This window comes from Ictidomys tridecemlineatus, chromosome 5 (assembly GCF_052094955.1).
Source record: "Ictidomys tridecemlineatus isolate mIctTri1 chromosome 5, mIctTri1.hap1, whole genome shotgun sequence".
NCBI classification, from domain to species: domain Eukaryota; kingdom Metazoa; phylum Chordata; class Mammalia; order Rodentia; family Sciuridae; genus Ictidomys; species Ictidomys tridecemlineatus.
The window spans coordinates 182951601-182958971 of NC_135481.1; the positions used below are offsets into that span (position 1 = coordinate 182951601).

At 46.1% G+C, this 7371-nt stretch overlaps 1 long non-coding RNA gene across 1 annotated transcript; it reads right to left on the reverse strand.

Moving 5' to 3' along the window:
• Positions 1 to 4574: 4574 nt before the first annotated feature.
• On the reverse strand, positions 4575 to 7033 carry LOC144378129 (uncharacterized). The gene is made up of 2 exons (XR_013439698.1): positions 6851 to 7033; positions 4575 to 5930 (listed from the first exon to the last, which is right to left on the reverse strand). It is a non-coding gene; the product is annotated as an uncharacterized LOC144378129 (long non-coding RNA).
• Between the last annotated feature and the right edge of the window lie 338 nt (positions 7034 to 7371).

The window sequence follows — 7371 nt, forward strand, 5'->3', positions numbered from 1 at the left end:
GTGTTTAGACAGAGGAGTCTCCTGACATCCCTTCAGGTCCCCAGCACTTGTCCTGAACTGAGGGTCACTAGCAAATGTCTTAGGCTTTGAGGGCCATGTAATTTGTGTCACGCCACCCATGGTAGCAAGAAACCCGACAAGGACACGTACAAACACACTGATATGCCTGTGTTCCAGTAAAACTTTATTTAAAAACAAATTAGACTGGCAGACCCCTGATGTAAAGGATTAGGAAAATTCCTAGCGTAAATGTCACCTGGCCTATACCACCTTAGAAAATGACTTTTTAATCTCACCTGAACCTTGTCCTGAAAAGTCGGTGCTTTTAAGATATCAGGTCCTCGGCCACCCTGCATTGTCTTTCCAAACTTCCCACCACAGGTCCTTTACATATGCCAGCCCTCTACGAGAACACGTTTCCGTCACCTATTTACCTAGCTAACTTTTACTTTATTCTTCAGATCTTAGAGGATAGTCCTTAGAGACCTTCCCAACTCATTAAAAGCCCCCATTTTTAAGTTTTCAAAGCCCCACCCACGCTCATCCCTAGCAGTTACTAGACATACAATTCCCATGATCTATGAAATGACCTGATGGATGCCTATCTCCCAAGGGACCTGAGCCCCAGAGAAGGATGAGCCTGTCTTTTCACTATTACACCCTAGCACCAGGACCCAGTGAGAATAAACAGATTGAGTGCTTCATGCAAAGCACTGATGCCACCATAACGAAGCATTTTGACTATCAAACCCTTGAGAATGAATGGGCCCAACCCTCTGAGCCCATATATGTTCTCTGATTTGCATTCCTAACAGCAGTTGTGGCCTGGTGGGAAAAAGGAGAGGAGAATTAAAAAATCACCATGGAATCAAGAAAGCTGAAGAGATCTCTAATTGTTCTTTGGGTCTAAGTTTCCTCACATGTAACAAAGGAAAAACAAACAGCATCCTCCCCCAAACCTCCTAGGCTTGCTGTGCATAAAGAAATCGCTTAAAGGATGAACACCGAGGAGCATAGCATGACCCGGGGTCCATTAGACAGACATGGAAGATGCAGCGGTACCTGGGGCCCACTGCTCTATGCAGATACCCCGCCCACCAGGGGGGGCAGGACACAAGGGCCCTCTCAGAGGGACGCCAGAGGGAGGACATGGAGCCAGCCTGTGCCACCCAGAGCCCTGCAGTATTGATCACCAGACTTGCAGGAGGAACATTTGCCTTTCTTCTCCTTCCAAATAATTAAAGTATAATATTTTATGGCCTGATAAAATTTACTGGGACCCTTGGCACGTAATTATAGTGCTTCTTTAAAGGAGACCCCATAAAAGATGCATGATTAGAAAGTTAAGGATCTGGATAGAATTGCAAGGATGTGACAAATAATTTACAAGTGATAAACTGTCCAAGGGGGAAAAAAATTCCAATAACCTCTGATGAAGGCTAACAATTAAAATAATAAATTCCCCAAGAGCAAGGGGAGAGCTTTTTTCTTGGTCAAAGGCTTAGACTCCAAATGCTCAGGAAGAAGAGTAAGCCTGCTTGTCAAAGTCAAGTCCTGGTTCCCCAGGACATCTGTTCTTCCTTTTCTTTGGGTATTTATGTGGTACTTAGACACTTACTTATTTAATCTTTGTAGTAATTTATGTATCCATTGATCTATCATTTTTATTTCTAGCCACTTTTATTCTATCATCCTGTATTTCTTTCCATTTGTCTATCTGCCCCATTCACTCATCTTTCTACTTATTAAATCATTTATCTGGCCATTCATCTTTATTTTTATTTTTCTCCCCCCTACCCATCTCTTCATCCTCCCATGCATCTATTGCCAACTCGAGCTTAGCAGATTCTTCCCTGTGTTTTAAGGTGGCATGTTTGGTAGAACTATAATGTGAACCACATGTGTAATTTTAAGTTTCTTAGTGACCACATGAAAGAAAAAGAAACAAGTAAAAATCAATTTAAAGAATAAGCTTATTATTGAATAGTTATTTTGTTATCATTCCTTGGTGTATTTAATATGTTTCATACATTTTCTTTAATCTAATATATGGATACTATTTAACAAATAATTTCCCCTTGGTTTTATTTAACTCAACACCTCCAAAATACTATCATGTCAACGTGCAATCAATAGAAAAACTATTTAGTTATTTTGCATTCTTCTCACACTCCGTGTTTGAAATCCAGTGTACATTTTGCACTTGCCACCCAGCCCAGCCCTGACTAGCCATATTTCAAAGGCTGAATAGCCACGCTTGGTTGTGGCTACCATATTGGTCAGCACAGCTCTAGAAGTTCAAAGCTGAATCAGACATAATTTTTGCCCTGACTAGTTCACATTAGGATAAGGATAGAGAGTGCATTAACTCATTTAATCCTTACATTTAGGCTCTACCTTCCTTCATTTTTCTAGAACTGAATACCATGAACTAATTTATAAAGAATAAAGATTAAGATCTAATCAGCTCACAGTTCTCAAGATCAAGTGACTGCATCTGCTGAAGTCCTTTTGGCTGGTGGGGACTCTAGAGTTCCAAGACAGCACAGGGCATCACAGGCAAGACAAGGTCCTGGTTCCGGTCTCTCCTCTTCTTATAGAGCCACAGTTTCATTGGAATAGGACCCCACCCTTATAGGGCCTCATTAACCTTAATTACCTACCAAAGGTCAGCCCTCCCCATACCACAGTAGGATGAAGTTCCCACCCTCTTGACACTTCACAATGGGGATTAAATTTCAACATGTGGTTTGGTTGGGACATTAAGCATGGTAGCTCTAAGTATATGATATTCCTGTTTTACACTTGAGGAACCTAATGCTCAAAGAAAAGTGGCAAGAAGTTCTCAAACCAAGTCAGTTGAGCCTCCTAAAACCCTGTAGCCAATGCTCAGGGTGAGCCCAGGCTTTGTAGGCAAAAGGGGTTAGTTGCCCAAGGCCTTCGAGGTCCTCCAGTCAGGTGGATTCCACGGGGAGACACTGAGCCAGCCAGGAGCTGCGGGACAGGGGACAGCTTTGCAAACAGAGCAGGAAGTGGGGAGGAGGAGCTGTCTGTCACTCCCTGAACACCTATCATACCCAAGGTACCCAAGTTCTTCAAATATCTCTGCACGGAGGCCAACAGTGTGAAAGAACACGTGGGAATTGTACAAGTCCACAGGGGTGATGCCTAGCTTTTTGCACCAAAAAATCTCCATTTCTATTCACCCATAACTCAGAGAGCTAGTATTCTATGTCCAGTTAATTACATGGGTCCCAAGCCTGAAGAATTTGATGATAAGGATGATGATGATTGTTACTATTATCATTACTGTCACCGTCACTATTATTAATGGCAGTGATTCTAAATAGTAACACCTCACTGAGCATCTATGAGTTTCCAAGCATGCAGGCACCCTTATTTTAGATAAGAGGAAACTGAGGCACTTTCCCACCTACCAAGTAGGGGTTCTTAGGCCAATCATGAGCATTTTAGGAAATTGGCTCAGCCAGACAGGACAGAGGCCTTGGGCTGGTCATCAGGGTGTAAAGCTGAGCACCCCTGGGTCATCAGACACTCACATGCAGCAAGGTGAAGACAAGGCGGATGAGCTGTCACTTCTCTTTAGGGCTGGGGGAGGTGATGGGGAAGGCTTTACAAAAGAGCTGACACTTGACATCATGTCGCCTTCTCTGATTCCCCCAACAGGAAGTATTCCCTCTCCCTTCTACAAATAAGTAACTTTGTTCAGATCCTTGGAGCCCAGGCTTTGACCAGGGCCCCACTGGGCCGATTTCCACTCCCTCCTCCCTCCTCGCCCAATGCAGCTTGCTCACTCTGCAATTCCCCCCAGGCACCCTGCAAGCTTTACGCTTCCTCCACGTCATAATGGATCAATGGAGAAATACAATCGCTTGGATTTCTGAGAATGTATATATTTGTTTAAAAATCCCTGTCGTTCTGGGGTACAGACAAAACACTGCCGGCTTACCACCTCCCAGAGATGTGCCGTGGGAATGATTTGCAGGCTTTAGCTGTCAGTGGCAATATCAGTCAGACGGGTTTCCCAGTGGCCTGTGCTTGGGAATGGAAGAGACATGGGACAGAGGAGGGGAAAGAGGGGGAGAGAGCTGGAGCCAGTCAGGTGGAGACAGAGGAATACAGGAGAGAGAGAGAGAGAAGAAGAAAGTGACAGGCCCAGAAGACACAAGAGAGACCAAAAGAGAGAGGCTGAGAAAAAGGGACTCAGCTAGGGAGAATGAAAGAGGGAGGAAAGTGGAGAGAAGAGAGGAAGAGAGACGGGGCCAGACGCAGACCAGGGAAATCAGAAGCCAAAATACCTCGGAGAACAAAGGATCAGCCAAAGAGAGAAAGAGATAGGAAAGCAGGATTGAAGGGCCTCTGCCCAGAAGGCTCTGCCCCAGCTCATTGCACCAGGGCTTTACCTCTTCTTTCTGGACTTGGCTGAATAGACATTTCTCAGAAAGGTCTCCTCCGGCCACCCCAATGGAACAAAGGTCTGCCCCCCTCACCCTACCCATTGTTCTGCAGCAGAAAACCCAGTTGATTCCTTTTATAGAACTTAGGAAAATGTGTTATTCTCTCGACTTTTTATTATTCACTTGGACCCACCAGGGTCCTGCCATATCCCTGGGGCCTAGAACAATGTCTGGCATAGAATGAGTGGTGCTTAGGAATGGAGGAACAGATTTAAAAAAAAAAAAATGAACGAATGAATGAACAGCAGCAAAAGTCTTGACCAAGCCCAATCTTTGGCAGCTCAAGCTATCCAAGTTCAGGGTGTGATTTTTGAGGCAGGGTTGGGTGTTAACTGGCAAAGCTGTTCTCAGCAGCTGGGCAGAGGCCAGGCTGCCTGGGATGGAGACCAGAGTGGGAACAGGGTGCAGGAGCCTACGTCTAAGAAAGGGGTCCAGCCAGAGGACTCTGGGGAGATGTAGTTCGGGAACTGGACATCTTCTGCCCTGCTTTAAAGGCCCCCATGGAGTATTTTTCAAACGGAAATGGTTCCATTCTTGCCTTTGGTTTGTCTAAGTTGGAAATGGCCCTGCGGGCCCAAAGGCATGATTGTCACATGCAGTCTAACTTACTAACTGAATGGGGCTCCAGTCAGCTCCATTAGGCCTCAGGCAGCCCCCCTCTTGCAGGACTCTTTGCTTCCATAGAAAGTGCTCTCCAGCGCCATCAAGCAAGACTAGCCCTGGCTGACCCGCTTTGTAGAACACTCATGGAGAGTACTTTGACCTCCTGAAAATCCCTGGTGAAGATCATTCGGCTTCCTGAAGCCAGACAAGAGGCATCTGCATGTATGTCTAGCTTGGGGCCAGCATGGAGGCTGTATTCGGGAAATTTCCGATGAGGCCCTACTGTAAGCCATGCAGACAGACGCTGGTCAGCCTGGTGGGCCAGGTTCTTGGTTTGGAATCCCAAAGTCTGGGCCTCTCCAGGTCACTTATAGGATTTCCTAGTGACTCAGTCCAAATAGCATTCGATGCAAATCACAGCCCCCGCCCCAGCTGTAACCCTTCAATTTTGCCTTTAACCTTCCTCCGTTGCCCACATCTGTCATTGCACAGATTTGATATGACTGCATTCATGGCGTAAAGTCCAGCTTAGACTCTGCTTTCCAGGCATCCCATGTGTGTTAGATCTCTGCCGTGGACACTGAAGACGATTGCATTAATGCACCGTGACTTGTTCTGCCACTCCCCTACAAATGGCCCATCAAAGAGGATCCAGGTTCTTGCTGTTCTAGATATTGACGGAATAAACATCTTCTACTTGTAACTGGTCCTTTCTTCAGATTATTTTTCTCAGAATCAATATCAAATGGATATGACAATGGATTCTCATAGTGTCCCAAGAGTTTCTCAGGCTCCGGATGGTCCCAGGTGGTACCTGCGTACATGATTTTCCATCCAATCCCATCGGCACTGAAATCAGAAGGAAAAAAAATATTTTCTTTGTTTATCAGATGACTGATGTAAATTATTTTAATCTCCTTGATCAGAATTAAGAATTAACATTTTTTACATGTTTTTAAAAGTGTGTGTCCTCTTTCTAATATTTCACACATGAATTCGGGGGGTCTCAGTCTATCCCTCTGCAACATAAATTTGGGTGTAAGTCACCACCTCTGATCAATACAGGGGATGTAAATCATGGATAGCACTCAAAGCTCTGCATGGGGTCCTTCCCATGGAGTCGGAGCAGCCACAGTGACCAGGGCAGCCATGCTTCCCCAGCCAGTCACCTCCTGATCCATGACTGGGCAAGGCCAGAGGGCTAATGGCATGAGTGTGCTCTGTGCCTCAGGCACCGTGCTCAGCACTTTACATAAATATTTCACTCATCCTTCCAAGAACTGAGAAGTGGACATTAGGATTTCCATTTTACAGATGGAGCTAAAAGAAGAAAAGTAACAGCCCCACATCACCTAGCCCAGCTGGGATTCAAATCCAGATCCACGGCTCTATTTTAAAGCTATGATGTAACCTCTGCATTAGCTCCTGGACAGAAAATCATGATCAGAGAATTTAAAAAATAATTGACGAACGTGATACAATCCCTGTCCTAGAGGACAACCCCTCACAGTCCCCTGCATAGATGAGTAAAGCATTTCAGTAAAGATTCACGTGGTCAGGGAGCTACAGGGGACATGGGTGAGGAGCTCCCGCTGAGAAAGCCTTTGAGGAGGAGGTGATCCCCCACCCCGGATACTGAGGGTGACCGAGAACTTGCCCCCCGGAGGACAGGCAGGCTGAAGAGGGAAGGGAGGACCAAGTGCTGGCCTCACAGGGAAGGCTGAAAGGGCTTATGTGTATCAAAGGGCAGGATTTAGAATCACACAGACCTGCTCTGGAACACTGCCTCTTCTTCCTGGCTGTGTGGTTAGAGAGTCATGGACTCTCTAAGTCTCAGTTTGTCCATCTGCAGAACAGGGACAATTATCTCACCAGTCGTGGAGAGGACTGAAGAGCATCCGAGCCGGAAGCACGCAGCCTGGAACCTGGCAGAGAGATCACATCTGTCGTCATGGCTGCTATCCCCGAGGACCTCTCACTTCTCCTCCCTCACTTCTTCCTCCCACCAGCAAAGTGTGCCCCAGGAGAAGTGGTCTCCAAAGCACCCACGGGGGAGCACATCGGCTGGTTTCAAATCCCATCTCTGCCTCTTACTAGCTTGGACCTTAGAACTTGGACAAGTCACTTACCTCCCCTGAGGCTCAGTTTCATCATCTGTAAAATGGGGCCAGCAGTCAGTGTCTTGCAGGTCATTAATGACACATGAGCACAGTATCATAATAGGCGCTCACTCAATGCTTGAGGGGATCCCCCCAAACCCCACCTCTTAATGGTCACCACACCCGGGCAC